The sequence below is a fragment of the Hemiscyllium ocellatum genome, chromosome 20 (assembly GCF_020745735.1).
Source record: "Hemiscyllium ocellatum isolate sHemOce1 chromosome 20, sHemOce1.pat.X.cur, whole genome shotgun sequence".
NCBI classification, from domain to species: domain Eukaryota; kingdom Metazoa; phylum Chordata; class Chondrichthyes; order Orectolobiformes; family Hemiscylliidae; genus Hemiscyllium; species Hemiscyllium ocellatum.
Window position 1 is genome coordinate 14312431 of NC_083420.1, and position 19505 is coordinate 14331935.

The following is a 19505-nucleotide window of genomic DNA, read 5'->3' on the forward strand; positions in this document are numbered from 1 at the left end:
AGGGCCTGTTTCCACACTGTAAGTAATCTAAAAAACATGGTGAGGTCATTGCAGGAGAGAGAGAGAGAGAAAACCTGTACAGTTACTGCCTTTGATGTTTGAATTCATGTATCACTAGACATCGGAGTGCATATGGGAAAATTAACAGACAGTGAAATTCACAACTGTTCTTAAAGGAACTATTGGGCAAAGTTCACAGCACAGAATCAGATAAGTTAATTGTTGTTTTAAGTGTGGCCTACAGAGAATCTTAGTAGTGAATAGAGTGGGTTCTTTCTTGATTATGTGTTTTTGGAGATATATCTCTTGATTAAACTTAAAATATAAGCCGTAACTGTTAATTTAACCTGGGGCAGTGTTTGTAGAGGAATAAGACTGTGTTGTTTTCTGGGTCTGTAAATTGTGAAGGAGCAAAAATGGCCTTTAATAAAGTGATATGTACTTCTTGTCAGATATGGGAGTTTAAAGAGAGTTTAAGGGTTACTGCAGATTATATCTGCCATAAATGCTGCTGGCTGCGAATCTTATCAGATCGAATGGATCGATTGGAGAGACAGTTAGAAGCAATGAGGAATTTGCAACAGCAGCAGTATGTGATGGATAGCAGTTATAGGAAGGAGGGAAAGTCTCAGATACAGTCACATAGATGGGTTAACTCCAGGAAAAGAAAGAGAGGTAAGCAGCTAGTGCAGGAGTCTTTTGTGGATATACCCATTTCAAACAGTATGCTGTTTTGGAAAATGTAGGGGGTGATGGATTCTCAGGGGAATGTAGCATGAACAGCCAAGTTTCTGGTGTTGAGACTGGCTCTAATGCAACAAGGGGTACGTCGGGTTCCAAGAGATCAATTGTGTTAGGGGATTCTGTAGTCAGAGGTACAGACGGACGTTTATGTGGCCAGCAGCGAAAAATCAGAATGGTGTGTTGCTTCCTGGTGCCAGGTTCAAGTATGTCTCCGAGAGGGTGCAGATTGCAGAGGAGGAGAGGGACCAGCAGGAGGTCATTGTCCACATTGGAACCAATGACATGGGAAGAGAAGAAGATGGGATTCTGAAGGGAGATTACAGAGAGTTATGCAGAAATTTAAAAACGAGGTCCTCGAGGGTAGTAATATCTGGATTACTCCCAGTGCTCCGAGCTAGTGAGGGCAGGAATAGGAGGATAGAGCAGTTGAATGCATGGCTGAGGAGCTGGTGTATGGGGGAAGGATTCACATTTTTTGGGGTAGAAGTGACCTGTATAAGAAGGACAGATTGCACCTAAATTGGAAGGGGACTAATATACTGGCAGGGAAATTTGCTAGAGCTGCTCGGGAGGATTTAAACTAGTAAGGTGGTGGGGGAGGGGGGGAAACCCAGGGAGATAGTGAGGAAAGAGATCAATCTAAGACTGATACAGTTGAGAACAGAAGCGAGTCAAACAGTCAGGGCAGGCAAGGACAAGGTAGGACTAATAAATTAAACTGCATTTATTTCAATGCAAGGGGCCTAACAGGGAAGGCAGATGAACTCAGGGCATGGTTAGGAACATGGGACTGGGATATCATAGCAATTACAGAAACATGGCTCAGGGATGGACAGGACTGGCAGCTTAATGTTCCAGGATACAAATGCTACAGGAAGGACAGAGAGGGAGGCAAGAGAGGAGGGGGCTGGCATTTTTGAGAAGGGATAGCATTATAGCTGTGCTGAGGGAGGATATATCCGGAAATACATCCAGGGAAGTTATTTGGGTGGAACTGAGAAATAAGAAAGGGATGATAACCTTATTGAGATTGTATTATAGACCCCCTAATAGTCAGAGGGAAATTGAGAAACAAACCTGTAAGGAGATCTCAGCTATCTGAAAGAATAATAGGGTGGTATTGGTAGGGGATTTTAACTTTCCAAACATAGACTAGGACTGCCATAGTGTTAAGGGTTTGGATGGAGAGTAATTTGTTAAGTGCTTACAAGACAATTTTCTGATTCAGTATGTGGATGTGCCTATGAGAGAAGGTGCAAAACTTGACCTACTCTTGGGAAATAAGGCAGGGCAGGTGACTGAGGTGTCAGTGGGGGAACACTTTGGGGTCAGTGACCATAATTCAATTTGTTTTAAAATAGTGATGGAAAAGGATAGACCAGATCTAAAAATTGAAGTTCTACATTGGAGAAAGACCAATTTTGATGGTATTAGGCAAGAACTTTCAAAAGCTGATTGGGAGCAAATGTTCACAGGTAAAGGGACGGCTGGAAAATGGGAAGCCTTCAGAAATGAGATAATGAGAATCCAGAGAAAGTATATTCCTGTCAGGGTGAAAGGAAAGGCTGGTAGGTATAGGGAATGCTGGATGACTAAAGAAATTGAGGTTTTGGTTAAGAAAAAGAAGGAAGCATATGTCAGGTATAGACCGAGTGAATCCTGAGAGTATAAAGGCAGTAGGAGTATACTTAAGAGGGAAATCAGGAGGGCAAAAAGGGGACATGAGATAGCTTTGGCAAATAGAGTTAAGGAGAATCCAAAGAGTTTTTACAAATACATTAAGGACAAAAGGGTAACTAGAGAGAGAATAAGGCCCCGAGCTGAAAATGTGTTGCTGGAAAAGCGCAGCAGGTCAGGTAGCATCCAAGAAGCAGGAGAATCGACGTTTCGGGCATGAGCCCTTCTTCAGGCTGTGCTTTTCCAGCAACACATTTTCAGCTCTGATCTCCAGCATCTGCAGTCCTTACTTTCTCCTAGGGAATAGGGCCCCTCAAAGATCAGCAAGGCGGCATTTGTATGGAGCCGCAGAAAATGGGGAGATACTAAATGAGTATTTTGCATCAGTATTTACTGTGGAAAAGGATATGGAAGATATAGACTGTAGGGAGGATGTCACCATCTTGCAAAATGTCCATATGACAGAGGAGGAAGTGCTGGCCGTCTTGAAACAGGTAAAGGTGGATAAATCCACAGGACCTGTTCAGGTGTACACTAGAGCTCTGTGGGAAGCTAGAGAAGTAATTGCTGGGCCTCTTACTGTGATACTAGTATCATCGATAGTCACAGATGAGGTGCCAGAAGACTGGAAATTGGCTAACGTGGTGCCACTGTTTAAGAAGGATGGTAAGGACAAGCCAGGGAACTATAGACCAGTGAGCCTGACGTTAGTGGCAGGCAAGTTGTTGGAGGGAATCCTGAGGGACATGTATTTGAAAAGGCAAGGACTGATTAGGGATAGTCAACATTGCTTTGTGCTTGGGAAATCATGTCTTACAAACTTGATTGAGTTTTTTGAGGAAGTAACAAAGAGGATTGATGAGAGCAGAGCAGTAGATGTGATCTATATGGACTTCAGTAAGGCGTTCAACAAGGCTCCCCATGGGAGACTGATTAGCAAGGTTAGATCTCGAAGAATACAGGGAGAACTAGCCATTTGGATACAGAACTGGCTCAAAGGTAGAAGACAGGGGGTGGTGATGGAGGGTTGTTTTTCAGACTGGAGGTCTGTGACCAGTGGAGTGCCACAAGGATCGGTGCTGGGTCCACTACTTTTTGTCATTTATATAAATGATTTGGGTGTCAGCATCAGAGGTACAGTTAGTAAGTTTGCAGATGACACCAAAATTGGAGGTGTAGTAGACAGCGAAAAGGGTTACCTCAAATTACAACAGGATCTAGACACGGGGCCAATGGGCTGAGCAGTGGCAGATTGAGTTTAATTTGGATAAAGGTAAGGTGCAGCATTTTGGGAAAGCAAATCAAAGCAGGACTTATACATTTAATGGTAAGGTTTTTGGGAGTGTTGCTGAACAACCTTGGAGTGCAGGTTCGTAGCTTCTTGAAAGTGGGGTTGCAGGTAGATAGGATAGTGAAGAAGGCGTTTGGTATGTTTTCCTTTATTGGTCAGAGTACTGAGTACAGGAGTTGGGAGGTCATTTGCAGCTGTACAGGACATTGGTTGGGCCACTATTAGAATATTGTGTGCAATTCTGGGCTCCCTGCGACAGGAAGGATATTGTGAAACTTAAAAGGGTTCAGAAACGATTTACAAGGGTGTTCCCAGGGTTGGAGGATTTAAGCTATAGGGAGAGACTGAAGAGTGCAGCTATTTTCCCTGGAGTGTTAGAGGTTGAGGAGTGACCTTATAGAGTTTTACAAAATTGAGGGGCATGGATAGGGTAAATAGGCAAAGTTTTTTCCCTGGGGTTGGGGAGTGCAGAACTAGAGGGCATAGGTTTAGGGTGAGAGGTGAAAGGTATAAAGAGACCTACAGGGCAACTGTTTCACACAGAGGGTGGTATGTGTATGGAATGAGCTACCAGAGGAAGTGTTGAAGGCTGGTACAATTGCAACATTTAAGAGGCATTTGGATGGGTATATGAATAGGAAGGGTTTGGAGGGATATGAGCCGGGTGCTGGCTGGTGGGACTAGATTGGGTTGGGATATCTGGTTGGACCGAAGGGCCTGTTTCCATGCTGTACATCTTGATGACTCTGTAACTCTTTATGCCATATGGGTCACACTCCTGGTCTTTGGGATTATCAATGCAAAATGAATATGTCACTTCAAGTTAGAATGGAATTGAGAAGTCAGGTGACCTCTTATTTCCTGTCAGTACACGTGAAACTAGGCAGGACCCCTGAACTAGACTTCATGTCTCAACAAGTCATCAACATGCCTATGCATTTTTGGGATAGATTTTTTGAGATGTTAGTGAGACAACTGTGCGCTTAGAAAACACCAATGGGATTAGACAATGTCAACGTGGATTTGTGAGAGGGAAGTCATGTTTGGCAAACCAACTGGAGTCTTTTTTTTAGAATGCAACTGATAGAATAGATGAGGGAGAACCAATGGCCGTACTGTATCTGAAATTTCAGAGAACTGTTGATGAAGTCCCATGTAAGCAGCTCGTATGCAAGATTAATGTACATGGGATATATTAAGAATTGGTTAGCAGACAGGAGACAGAGAGTTGCAATAAATGGGTCATTTCTGTGGAAAACCATGTCCAGTGGGATACCAGATGGGATCAGTATAGGACTCAGCTATTTACAAGAAATAATTGACAATTTGGATGATGGATCAAATGTTATATTTCCAAGTTTTCTGATAATGCAAAACTAGAAGAAATCGAAAGGCGAGAAGGAAATAAAGAGGCTTCAAGGAGATCTTGACAGGTTGATTGTGTTGGAAAAATACATAGCAGTATAATATGGATAAACACAAAGCAGGATAAACAGAATAGTAGAGTATTATTTAAATGGCGATAGATTGGGAAAGGTTGACATACAAAGGGACCTGGGTGACAGTGTACAACTGATCATTGAAAGCAAGCATGCAGGACTAGATAGAAAGTCAGAGGGTACGTTGGTGATCGAGAGGTTGAGTACAGAACAAGTGCAGTGTGCAGGACCTTGGTAACACAAAACCTGGAGTATCATGTGCTCACCTAAGGAATTATATACTTGCCATCGAGGGAGTGGAGTAAATGTTCACCAGACTGTTTCCTGGGGTGGCAGGTTTGTTCCATGAAGAGAGATTTGGTATAAAATTCTGATAAGATTGGAACAAATTGTATTAGGCTGATGTTCTCCCCAGATGGGGATTCGAGAACAGAGGGTTACAGTCCCGGGATGGCCGAGACCATTTTGGACTGACATGAAATGAAACATTTTCACCTCGAGGGTGGTGACCCTGTGCAATTCTCTACCATGTGAGATGCTGAGGGCCAAGCCATTGAATATATTGACGAAAGAAATAGATCTATAAACATTCAAGGTAGCATTGAGATAGAGGATTAGCGTTGATCATCTTAAATGGCAGCACTGGCTCAAAGGGCTGAATGGCCTACTGCTGCTATTTTCAATGTTTCTGAAATGCATTTGGCCTTTCTGTGGTTAATAGCTGTCCTCCAAATAATTAAAGACATTAATTTCACAACACTGCCTGCAGAGGTTGTGTGACATCGGAGTGCAAAGTCTAAAGAGAGGTGAGAGAAATCCTGCTTCTATCACAATGGCCTGTGAATGTGGGAAATTGTTTGGCAGTGATCAAGTTGTCAGGACCATTCTGAGGACAGTGGAGGGCAACATCCCAACTGGAGTGGAACAAGAGAAATCTCCTACAGCAAGCAGTATCCACAGCAACTTCATCTTCCTAAGCCTCCAAATCTCTCTCCTTCAGTGGACCGGAAACCAGAACGACAGGCCTGCAACATTCTAAGATACAGGAGAACCAAATGTGACAAAGAACCTTCAAAGATCGAAGTGCATGCTGCCTTTGTAATCACAATCCCTTCTCTACTCTGTGTTTGCCTGTATGAGTGACTGGGTGTGATTGCATATACTGTATATTGTTGGGTGCTCAATTATAAACATTTATCTTTCTTGAAACAAAAAACGTTGTCATTTGTCAACCCTTCCAGCACTCAGGGTGTTAAATAAATGTTTTTCTTTCTAAAAGCACATCTGTCTTGAGAAAGTAAAAAGGAAACCGCCCCTGTCATTCTCTCTCACCTGTAACTATAACAGATAATGCCCTCTCCTGTATCACAAATGTAATCTAACAGTATTTAAATAGTCTTAAATTAATAGAGGATCACTTCATATCACACATGGAAAAGAATCAGTGGGGAACTGGTGAATGGAGGAACTGGTTTCAGTAAGAATATTGCTGGATAATTTACATACTCTAGTCATGTAGGAGCCCAGAGGCATTACTGTCAGTCTCGTACAATTTAAAGTTTCCTTGAACCTAAAAACGATAAACATTTTAGAGTGCTGAGTCACAGATCAGTACATTTGGTTGAAACATCCTAAATGTAAAACATATGTGTTAATATGACGATAAAAAGGATGTTAAAGGATATGTGCCAATAGATTAGATTAGATTCCTACAGTATGGAAACAGGCCCTTCAGCCCAACAAGTCCACACTGACCCTCGGAAGAGTAACCCACCCAGACCCATTCCCCTACCTGATATTTGCCACTGACTAATGGACTTAACACTATGGGCTATTTAACATGGCCAATTCAACTGACCTGTATATCTTTGGATGTATTGGATTGGTATTTTACAGTATTACATTTTTGATGACAGTGAAGTGAATTATGGTAGGAACAAGTGATCCTCTGTTTATGGGAATTTAAAGAATTTTGGCAAAACAAAACTGGTGAAACATAGCCCACTCTTCAGAGATGGACTTTCCCCTAGTCTTTAATAGAAATCATAGAATCTCTATAGTGTGGAAGCAGGCCCATCCAGTCTATACCAACCTCTGAAGAGCATCCCACCAGATCCACCCCCATCGCTGTAACCGTGCATGTCTCATGGCTGATCTAGCTAGCCTGCACATCCCTGGACACCATGGGCAATTTAGCATGGCCAATCCACCTACCTTGCACATCTTTGGGCTGTGGGAGGAAACCCACACAGTCACAGGGAGAAAGTGCAACCTCCACACAGGCAGTCACCCAAGGGTGGAAGCGAACTTGGGTCCCTGGTGTTGTAAGTCAGTAGTGCTAACCACTGTGCCACTGTTTTCAGTAATACAGACTGTAGATTTATTTTCTAAAACTGGGAGACTGTAGAATATAAACAGTCCACGCAGAAGTGAAGCAGTGGTCATACAGTAATGAGAGGATTGCTATTAAAGTAAAATTAAGTGTGGAGTTGCAATAATGAAAACATTTATATATTCAGCATAAAATAATGATCTCTTGGATTTATTGTACCTCAGGGTCTGACGGCTGAGGTCAGGTTTTAGGCTACATTATTTCTTACCTGACTTTCAGTGACTGTGATATTTGATTGAATTATATTAAACTGCTTCAGTAAACATGTTGTCAATGTCAGTATCTTAGAATAATAATGTGGAAGCCCCTTTGAAAACAAAAGTTGCTTCAAATGAGAGTAAGTTGACACTAACCCGAAACATTTTATTCCATTAGACCTCATTCAGTAGCTTTCTGTTGTTTGACAGTGAGACTGGGGCATGATATTATGTAAAGCAACATAAGCCATGAGTTCTTGTTCTAACTTGAAATGGTGTACAATAGTGCTGGAGTTTAGGCTAATCAAATGACTGTGTGGATACACATCTCAAAGTCCATTCTTGCTGGAAGCTTTTAATGAACAAAATGCCATGGATAAGGCTTGTATATGATCTTTATTTCTTCAGTCTTTCATGGGAGGTGGGTATCACTCTCAGACGTTCATTTGTTTGCCAGTTTAAGCTCTTGAACTGAGTGGCTTGTTAAACCATTTCAGAGAGTAATTAAGAGTCAACGACATACAGCATGGTGGGCAAGGAAGGAGGGTTGTGGTGGAAAGGTGGATGAAGGAGGGGGTAATACAGTAGGCAGTTGGGTGAAAGGGCATGTGCCAGGGGAGGTTGCAGGATGGAGTGTCAGGAGGAGTGAGAGTTTGAGTTGAGTGTATGGGCGGTGAGGAGGAGGGTCTAGGGTCTTTCGCCTTGGCAGCCTACAGCCCAGAGGACGTAACACTAAGTTCTCCAATTTCAAATAACCATCTCACCCATCCCACGGCTTCCTTTCCAGCTCCTAACCCCTCCCCTCCGTTCCACCCACTGATCTTTCCTTCCAGCCACCAACTGGATTCATTCCTCCCATTTACCAACCAGGTCGTACCAATTACCTGTGTCCCCACCTATTACTACCTCACCATTCCGTTACTCACCCTACCCCAAAGCATCTCCCCCCCCACCCCCTCTTTTTCTGTCGCTCCCACTACTTCACCTCCAGTCCTGAAAAAGGGTTATACCCGAAATGTTAACTTCCCCACCTCCTGATGCTGCCTGGCTTGCTGTGTTCTTCCAGCCTCCTGTTTGTCTACTCTGGATTCCAGCACTGGCAGATTTGTTTTGTCTCTAGAGTCAAATATCGCCAGACTGGGTTACAACCGGAGATCACTTATCCTAAAGGACATCCCCAAAAGAACAGCTGATAGATTCATGATTGTTTCAAAGACAGTGTTATTGAGACTAGCTTTTTAATTCCCTGATTAACTAATTAATTAATTAAATTTAAATGGCCACCAATGACGTGGTGAGATTCAATCCCACATCACTAGAGCATTAACCTGACCTTCTGGATTACACCATCACCTCTTCCATATGTGGTCTCCATTTGTGGTGGAAAGACTGGATGAGATTGTGGCAAACTTGGTCGCATTCTTGCCTCTAAGTCCAAAGGCGATGGGTTCAAGTTCCATCTCAGGACTTCAATTTCTGCTGAAATTCTGATCAAGTGCTGGTTTACCGGTGGTGATTTTCCATGAGATGTTAAACTGATACCTCATTGCGTTGAAGAGCAAGGAAGTTATCCCCGAAATCCTAACCAATATTTATCGCTCAACCACCATCACAATAGCTGGTCATTATTACATTACTGTTTGTTGAAGTTAATTACTATTGTAAGTAATGACTGCTGCATTTCATGCATTATGATGACTTAATTGGCTGCGCAGAGCTTTGGGATGTTCTATGCTCATGAAAAATACTTTATCAATGCAAGTCTGTATTTCTTTGACAAAGTTAAAAATCACATACCAGGTTATAGTCCAACAGGTTTATTTGGAAGCACTAGCTTTAAACCTGTTGTTGTGTGATTTTTAACTTTGAACATCCCAGTCCAACACTGGCACCTCCAAGTCATTTCTTTGACAATGCTTGCATGTAGGTGGAGCTGTTGGTGATACTAATTAAGAGGCCCACAGAATATCTCTTTACAAAGCGATGCAGCATTATGTTAGGGTGCTACAGTAATGGGAAAGTTTCCTTCAGCAGTGACCTGAAACCACCATTCTCAAGATTGCATGGAGTGAAATTAATTTCACCAGTTATTGCTGCCTTTATTATCTGTTCATTCAATAATCTCAGGTCACCCCTGTTGAACTGAAGCAGGAGAAAGGACTTGTTCCAGTTCTGATCCCAAATGTACAGTAAATGACTTGTGTTAAGCCTTTAAATGTGGGAGGAGAGAGATATAAAAAAGACACGAGGCAAATTTTTACAAAGAAGAAAGTTTGCGTGTGGAATGAACTTCCTGAGGGAGTGGTGGATGTGGGTACAGTTACAACATTTAAAAAACATTTGGATAAGGACATGAATAGGAAAGGTTTGGAGGGATATGGGTCAGGAGCAGGCAAGTGGGACGAGTTTAGTTTGAGATTATGCTCAGTATGGACCGAAGGGTCTGTTTCTGTGCAGTATGACTCCATGTGCTCCTGAGATCAATTAAACAGAGCTCAACTGGTAGACAAAGTGCTAATTTTGTATATCTGCAACAAATTAAAATCACTTGGTGAAGTTGAATGTTGGAAATGCATTGTTGTAATTAACTAGCATAACTGGTAAAGAATAAATTGAAGGTTGAAATATCAAATTTGTCATGTATAAATTATGCCCTATGCTTTCACAAGCATTAATCCACTTAAATAACACTATGGCTTGTTGTACCTTCTGGAAATTGAAAGCAAGAAGGCTGTTTACAGATGGTTCTTTCCCCACTCCTGTAACCACCACCAACATTGGACTTTAGAGTGTGAACATTTAGGCCAGAATTTATCGCCTAAATAATGGAAGGGTCAAAGGCTCAGTTATACATACAGCAGTCACATTATGCGTCAATCTCCAAAAGTTACATTGATCCTCTGTCAACTTTTCTACAATGCTACACTTGTCCATTAATTATCAATTAAGCTCAGCACTGAAAGTTAAGCAGGCCTAAGTAATCTTCGTAATAACATGGTCAATAAGTGCCGATCTCTAACACTACAAATTAACTTTAAAGCATGCAGTCTCATTCAAGAAAGAGTTGGATAGAGCTCTTAAGAATAATGGAATCAAGGGTTATGGGGATAAGGCAGGAACAGGATACAAATTGAGGATGATCAGCCATGATCATAAGGAATGGTGGTGCTGGCTCAAAGGACAGAATGGCCTACTCCTGCACCTATTGTCTATTGTCCTTCAGGTCTTTTAGGGACGTTGCAAAAAACATTTTTTGATTGCTTTTTACATTTTCTCTCAACTAAATTATTCTTCCTCCATGATCCCTCCCTCACTTATTTATGTATTTGATTTGACATAAAAACTTATAAAGTAGAAGAGGGAGTAGACCACTCATCCCATTGAGCCTGCTCTCTCAGTCACTACAATCGTATCCCGTTGCCATACTTCTCTCTTCCCATAGCCATTGAAACCTTTAGCTTTAAGAAACCCATTTCTTTCTTGGGAATTTACCTTCTTGAATCAACTGCCTTGTCCTGGAGAGTGCTCATTTTCTAATGCATGTATCTCATTGCTTGAGGATACAGATGTCCCGTTGCATGCCAACCTGTTCAACAGCCAATTACTCATTATCACCTCACACTTTGATCAGTGTTGTAATCTTGGAACTTTGTTTTTATTTATTTATTCATTCATGGGATGAACGTGTCGCTGGCTAGGCCAGAGTTTAATACCCATCCCCAAGTGTCAACCACATTGCTGTGGGTCTGGAGTCACATGCAGGCCAGACCAGGTGAGGATGCCAGATTCCTTCCCTAAAGGACATTAATAAACCAGGTGGGTTTCCCCCACAATTGACAATGGATTCATGGTTATCATTAGACTCTTAGTTCCAAGTTTTAAAAAAAATTTAAATTCCACCATTTGCTGTGGTGGATTCAAACCTGAATTCAGAGAACATTACCAGGGTGTCAGGATTAAAAATCTAGTGATAATACCACTAGGCCATCTGGGGCTGGGGGTGGTAGAACCTAACTGTCTAATCCAACACTGCTACAATGCATTGCGAATAAAAAATCTGACCCATATTATCTTTCTGAACTTGCAAGCGAAATAAAAATTTTGGAAAAAACAACAAGTATCTATTGATATGATTTGTGTGGAAGGTGGCCATTAATCTCAGAGTTTAATGAACTAATAAGTCTATGATTTTGTGTTCAGCACTGAGTGGAAGCTGACGGAAACCTTTCCTCTGCTTATATCACCACTCTCAATCCAAAATTGAGTCCACACGTGTGAGAATCCAGCCAAATTGGCAGCTATGTGGGAGATGCCCTCTGCTCCCGTTTCCTGGAAACTGCCGGGAATACAGTGACAACTCACTGTGACTAATTTGGGTGTGGTTTACTGTGTTTCCTAATACTGAGGAGTGGGAGATTATTCTCTCCTGGACCTTGTTGTACCAGGTTTTCACATATCGAGTGATGCGACACTTCACGGACCCTGTGGGAAAATAAATGGTAAGAAAAGAAATGGGCACAATGAGGCTGCTGTATCACACATTAGTCAGAATTCAGTAGTATTCAGATGACGTGACTGTACGTACAGTGGGTCGGATTGCATTTACAAAGCCAAACATGCCTTATAGCTATTACTGTCCTCCTCAGTGGACAGTAACTAAATTGATATAACATTTATGACCGCGCAGTGGCATTGCATTTGTAAACTAGATGTCGTCATTCAGAAAGTTTTCTGTAATTTTTTGCATGGTGTAAAAGCTGAATATTGTTTGGTAGATCGTGAGGAATATAAAGTTGTGTTAAGTAATGGCAGTAACTGTATTACCAAATCCAAAGTCACTTGCTTCGGTTCTTTCCTTTGTTTTAAGCAACGCGTTGAGGTGGGTTTAAGAAATGTCTTTTCAAACACTTTCCTGTATGTTGGCTTATTGAAGTCCGAGTCAGCGATTGAGATCTGTCTCACTGCATGTGTGCCCTGAAAGATTTATGATAACACTGTCCTGGCACCTCATCAAAGTGAATGAATAGGGGTTTCCTATGTTTATTTTTAACTGTCCAAAGGTTATTGAGGTTAAAATGATTCCTTTGTAGAAAAGATGCACTCTCCTGATGGAATTCCTATCCTTATGCTCAAGTGGCTCCACAGCCTCACCCCTCCCTTCCTTTGTACAATAATCTCCTCTTAATTCTTCAAGATCTCTACACTCCTCTATTTCTGACTCCTTTACTCTCCTCAATTTTAATTACTCTGCCATTGGTGTCTTTAACTGCACAAAGCCCTGAGCTCTGAACCCCCCCCCCCACCTTGATCTCCTCCTTTTAAGGTGGACATCTAACCCTACCTTTTTGACCAAGATTTTGGTCATGTGACGAAATGTTTGTTCTTATGGCTTGAAGTTACACTTTGCCTTATAACAGACCCTCAAAGCGCCTTGGGAGGTCTTGTGATTTTAAAGGTGCTACACAAAATATTCTATTGTTGTAACAAACCCAGTATACCTTTGTTTTCCATAGTCAGTACCAGGATATGTATTGCCGTGCTTGGATCGACAATATATCAGTTTGAAAGCCCTGAGTATAATTTAAATGACAGTGGTTAAAATACAGACTCTAATCTCCATTGTCCATACAATTTCTAAAAAGAAAATAGGGGATGTGCATTTCCTCTCAGTGTCACCATGCTGTCTTCGTCAGAGAACTCTTTTGCAATGAGGCAAGTTATTTGGGATGTACACAGGAAGTCCCTCCCCCTCCGTGTCAGAATATTTGTAGCTTTTGAAACCTCAGCAATAATACATTTTATTTTAATCTTGAAACCTGACCTCTTGTGTAAACTGCAGTGCAAGTTGTTTGATCTCATACTGCAATAGTTTTCACTCATCAGTTAAACTTGGAGTTTTAGGGTCACTGCTGCTACATCCCCTCAGCCTCCTATCTTCCCCGACCTGGTCTCAACCCAGTGCCTGGCCAGTTATCCTCATCCTATCCTATCTCTTGGCTCTGTCTGGTTCCATTGAAATAAGACCGTATACCTTCCTCAGGCATAGAGCATGTTCTGTTCCCTATCTCACACACCAATAACATTTTGAGGCCTGAATTCTTCAGAATTCAAACTACATGTGAACAACACCACTTGAAAACAAATTGTTTTCAATTCAATTCATAACAATATGTCCTCTTTAGGAATGATTGAAATTTTTAATAAGCATATCTTCTCTTTTAATGTAGCTTACAAATAAATTACCAATTTTAAGCATTATCATTGTCATTCAAACAAAAAATATATATTTAACCTTATTTCAGAGAATGTAATTTATAGAAAAGATTAGGAAACCACAATTACATATTTTTAAAGATCCACTGTTTTCATTTTCCTCTTTTTTTAAAGTTCTTTTTTTTCATCTATTTATAGAATTCTTTCATCAAGTAAGTTAGTTTTGCTTCTGTTAAATGAAGGGGTGAAATCATCGCAACATTCAGTAGATGGCATCACTGTTTAATATTGTGTGTTGATGTGCAGACTGTAGGAGATCTCCTTTTGCCGTACAGTTTATGTTACACACCATTCAGGATGAGCCGTCATTGTTGATGTTGTGAGGTGTGACACACAGAACGTGGCCTTGGAATTCTGAGAGGATTCCTGGAGTTTCCTTCCTTAACACCAATGAGGGATTGATGAATACAGCTCCCCAACCTCTCCAGACTCTTTAGAAATAGTACAGCTGCTGATTCTCTGTAGTCTTTGCCCATACTTCCCACAAAAGCAGTCGTACATCTGCAATTAGAGGGCAGCAGCAATGGCATCATGATAGAGTCCAATAACATTCCAGATCCAGAGACCCAGCCCAGGCTAGTGTTCTGGGATAATTCAAATCTCACCACAGCTGCTAGTGGAATTTGAAATCAAGTTCTAATTGGAGTTGAAAATTAAGTTCAGTAATGGCTGCCGTGAAGCTATGACAGAATGTTGTGAAAACCCATCTGATTCACTGATGTCTGTGAGGGAAGGTAATTTCTCATCCTTACCTGGCCTACATGTGACTCCAGACCCATGGCAATGTGATGGACTCTTAACTGCCCTCTGAAATGGTCACTCAAAGGGAATGAGGGGTGAGCAACAAATCTTAGCTTTGCTGGTGATGCCCACACCTCATGAAAGAATAAAGATTATAAAAATGTGCTTCTTCCAAGTCAAAGCACCAAAATCACCCAGTTTCTTGCTAATGCAGGTGCTACTCTGTGACACTTTCTTACATGTCATTTAGGTACTATTGCAGTCAAACCTGCATAACTAACCACGAGGTCAAAATTATCCTGTCACTTACACCTGGGTTATCAGTTGGGATTGGATTTCAGCGCCATTCTCTGAACTAATAATTCACTTGCTAACCTGCCACATCATTTTTTTTCCCATTCATGGGATGAGGGCATTGTTGGCTAGGCCAGCGTTTATTGCCCACCCTAATTTCCCAGAGGGCAGTTCGGAGTCAACCACATTGCTGTGGGTCTGGGGTTACGCGTAGGCCAGCTCAGGTAAAGGATAGGAGTGAACCAGATGGGTTTTTCCCAACAACCAGCAATCGAATCATGATCGTCATTAGATTCTTAATTCCAGATTGTTATTGCATTGAAATTCCACCATTGGCCTTGGTGGGATTCGAACACAGGTCCCTAGAACATTTTCAGGGTCTCTGGAATAACAGTCTAGTGATAAAACTAGAAGACCATCACCTCCCCCCCCCGCTAAAAATCTGCTTGCTATCTATAAGTTAATATATCGGAAGGCTTAAAGTGATGAGCTATCGTGTTTCAAATCAATAAAGAAAGAATGACAAATGTCCTAATAAAATCAAATTGCTGCACAGACATGTGAATGAGGACCAGACATGGGCCATTCGGTCCCTCGGGTGTGGTCTGCTGTTCAAGGGATGTTGTTCTAATTTTCCACAAACACAGAAAGGGGCTGTCACAGCTAGAACACTTATTAGGAGATAGTGTCCCAGTCACATTGATACTGGAGTAGCACTGGGTTTGAATTCAACCATAGCAGGCAGTGACATTTGAATGCAATAAAATGTGGAATTAAAAATGCCAGACTAATTGTAACTGCGGAAGCCATTGTCAGTTATCATAAGTAGTTCACAAATGTCCTGCTGTCCTCACCCAGAATGGCCTACATTTGGCTCTAGCCCAGCATCAAAGTGGTTGATTTCTGCTCTCTGAAATGGCCTAGAGCCCTGAAGGGTAATTAGGAAAAGGTAATGATGTGTACGGCCCTTGTAAGAATACAAAATGCTGACGGTTCTAGGTTGATGTGAATAACCTGTTCATTTTCAAACTGAGCTTTAATCCTCCCGATTCACACTCTGTTGTTTATCATTGATTTTCTGAAAACACTTCCATGAAGTTGCTTGCATCAGATATTGTGGATGGATTTTCCTGTCAGGCTGATAGTCTGAGTTTAGCAGGTAGTGAAAATCTCCTCCATTCTCTCCAACTCTTTTCCTCCTTGTTAAAGCTGATGGCCCTTACTAGGATTCAGTTTCTTGGACCAAAGTGGTCCCCATATACTGTACCTTCTAGGAGAAAGTGAGGACTGCAGATGCTGGAGTTCAGAGTCAAAAGTGTGGTGCTGGAAAAGCACAGCAGGTCAGGCAGTGTCCGATGATCTTGTGTACTTCTCCAGCACCACACCTTCGACTCCCTATATACCTTCACCACAATTGGATTTGCATGTGGCAAGTAATAAAGAGTTGCTGTTAGCTCTTCCACCCTCAAGCACCCTCAGAATCTTCTATTTCTCAGTGAGATCACCACCTGTGCTTTTTTTTAATTTCAATGTGTTTACTAGAATGATTCCAGGGATAATAAATTCTAGTCGTATAGCCAGTCTGGAGAATCTGGTAGAATTCTCCTTAAAGCTAGAGATTGTTAACCAGAAGCTTGATTAGAAATGCGTAAAATCAAATATTTTGTATCACCTTCCTTGAAACTTTAGTGACCCTTGCTCACACTTAAGTTTTCTTGTTTTTGGAGAAACAATCAACTTTTGTAATCTTTCCCAATATTCTGCAGTTCAGGGGAATGTCACGGGAATACTGAGAATGCTGAAAACACTCAGCGAGTCAGGCAGCATCTCACATAATCATAAAGATGTGCAGCATGGAAACAGACCCTTCGGTCCAACCCGTCCATGCCGACCAGATATCCCAACCCAATCTAGTCCCACCTGTCAGCACCCAGCCCACATCCCTCCAAACCCTTCCTATTCATATACCCATCCAAATGCCTTTTAAACGTTGCAATTGTACCAGCGTCTACCACTTCCTCTGGCAGCTCATTCCACACACGTACCACCCTCTGCGTGAAACAGTTGCCCCTTAGGTCTCTTTTATATCTTTCCCCTCTCACCCTAAACCTATGCCCTCTAGTCTGGACTCCCCGACCCCAGGGAAAAGACTTTACCTATTTATCCTATCCATGCCTCTCATAATTTTGTAAACCTCTATAAGGTCACCCCTCAGCCTCCGACGCTCCAGGGAAAATAGCCCCGCCTATTCAGCCTCTCCCTGTAGCTCAGATACTCCAACCCTGGCAACATTCTTTCCGAAAGGAAGGAGACCAGAATTGCACACAATATTCCAACAGTGGCCTAACCAATGTCCTGTACAGCCGCAACATGATCTCCCAACTCCTGTACTCAGTACTCTGACCAATAAAGGAAAGTACACCAAACGCCTTCTTCACTATCCTATCTACCTGCGACTCCACTTTCAAGGAGCCATGAACCTGCACTCCAAGGTCCCTTTGTTCTGTAACACTCCCTAGGACCTTACCATTAAGTGTATAAGTCATGCTAAGATTTGCTTTCCCAAAATGCAGCACCTCGCATTTATCTGAATTAAACTCCATCTGCCACTTCAGCCCATTGGCCCATCTGGTCCAGATCCTGTTGTAATTGAAGTAACCCTCTTCGCTGTCCACTACACCTCCAATTTTGGTGTCATCTGCAAACTTACTAACTGTACCTCTTATGCTCGCATCCAAATCATTTATGTAAATGACAAAAAGTAGAGGGCCCAGCACCGATCCTTGTGGCACTCCACTGGTCACAGGCCTCCAGTCTGAAAAACAACCCTCCACCACCACCCTCTGTCTTCTACCTTTGAGCCAGTTCTGTATCCAAATGGCTAGGCCTCCCTGTATTCCATGAGATCTAACCTTGCTAATCAGTCTCCCATGGGGAACTTTGTCGAATGCCTTACTGAAGTCCATATAGATCACATCTACTGCTCTGCCCTCATCAATCCTCTTTTTATTTTATCAAAAAACTCAATCAAGTTTGTGAGACATGATTTCCCACGCACAAAGCCATGTTGACTATCCCGAATCAGTCTTTGCCTTTCCATATACATGTACATCCTGTCCCTCAGGATTCCCTCTAACAACTTGCTCACCACCAAGGGCAGGCTCACTGGTCTATAGTTCCCTGGCTTGTCCTTACTCCCCTTCTTAAACAGTGGCACCACGTTTGCCAACCTCCAGTCTTCGGGCACTTCACCTGTAACTATCGATGATACAAATATCTCAGCAAGAGCATCTGTGGAGAGAGAGAAAGAGAGAACCAGAGTCAAGGGGCTGAATTCTTCCCAAGGGCATCAGGAACACATCATCAGGTTAAGTTCTGGCCCCAACCCCCTGTTTATCGTACATCAGAATGGCCCTGATTTATAGACGGCAGCCAATGAACATGTAGTGTTTATGTCCTCCATCCAGTGAGGAAGGTAGGCGGATCACTGTGGAGGGTTGAGGACATCGCAGCACATTCCAACGCCACGTAGAAGGCTCCACAGCGAGACCACTGGAATCATTGCTGAGGGTCAGTCAAATGGAGCAGCAGGGAGGTGCTGTATCCATCATCAACTCCCATGGAGGGCCTGAAAGCTAGGGTAGCATAGTGGTCAGCACTGCTGCCTCACAGCGTCTGGGTTGAATTCCAGCCTCGGGTGACTATCTGTGTGGAGTTTGTATGTTCTCCCCATGTCTGTGTGGGTTTCCTCCTACAGTCCAAAGGTTAGATAGATTGGCCACGGTAAATTGTCTGTAGTGTCCAGTGATGGACAGGTTAGGTGGATTAGGCAGAAGCGGGTACTGTGCTGGAAAAGCACAGCAGGTCAGGCAGCATCCGAGGAGCAGGTTAGGTTGATTAGCCATGTGAAATAACTCTGTAGTGTGCAGGCTAGATGTGTTAACGATGGTAAATGGTGTGCTGGGTCACGGTGTGATGTTCCTTAGAGGGTCAGTGTAGGTTATTTTAGCACAGCTGCCTGCTTTGTCCCAATGCCCCATGGCTAGTTAGGCCACAACTGAAGTGCTGCATGTAGTTCAAAGTTTATGAGAAGATTTGTAGCTCGGGTGCTCGTTGTTGTGGTTTTGTTCACTGAGCTGGGAATTTGTGTTGCAGACGTTTCGTCCCCTGTCTAGGTGACATCCTCAGTGCTTGGGAGCCTCCTGTGAAGCGCTTCTGTGATGTTTCCTCCAGCGTTTATAGTGGTTTGTCTCTGCCACTTCCAGTTGTCAGTTCCAGCTGTCCATTGCAGTGGCTGGTACATTGGGTCCAGGTTGATGTGCTTATTGATTGAATCTGTGGATGAGTGCCATGCCTGTAGGAATTCCCTGGCTGTTTTGTTTGGCTTGTCCTACAATAGTAGTGTTGTCCCAGTCAAACTCATGTTGCTTGTCATCTACACCTGTGGCTATTAAGGA

The 19505-nt window shown here is 42.5% G+C and overlaps 1 protein-coding gene across 2 annotated transcripts in view; it reads left to right on the forward strand.

Annotated features, from left to right (window-relative positions):
• Positions 1-19505, forward strand: part of LOC132825353 (neuronal-specific septin-3-like) — a 407090-nt gene that overhangs the window by 157775 nt on the left and 229810 nt on the right. Inside the window, exon 1 of one of the 2 annotated variants that reach the window (XM_060840520.1) lies at positions 12158-12239. The exons of the other annotated variant lie outside the window; for it this stretch is intronic. The gene's annotated coding sequence lies outside the window, so the exon portion shown is untranslated. Of the gene's footprint in view, positions 1-12157; positions 12240-19505 lie in introns of those variants that run through there. 2 annotated transcript variants of the gene reach the window in all.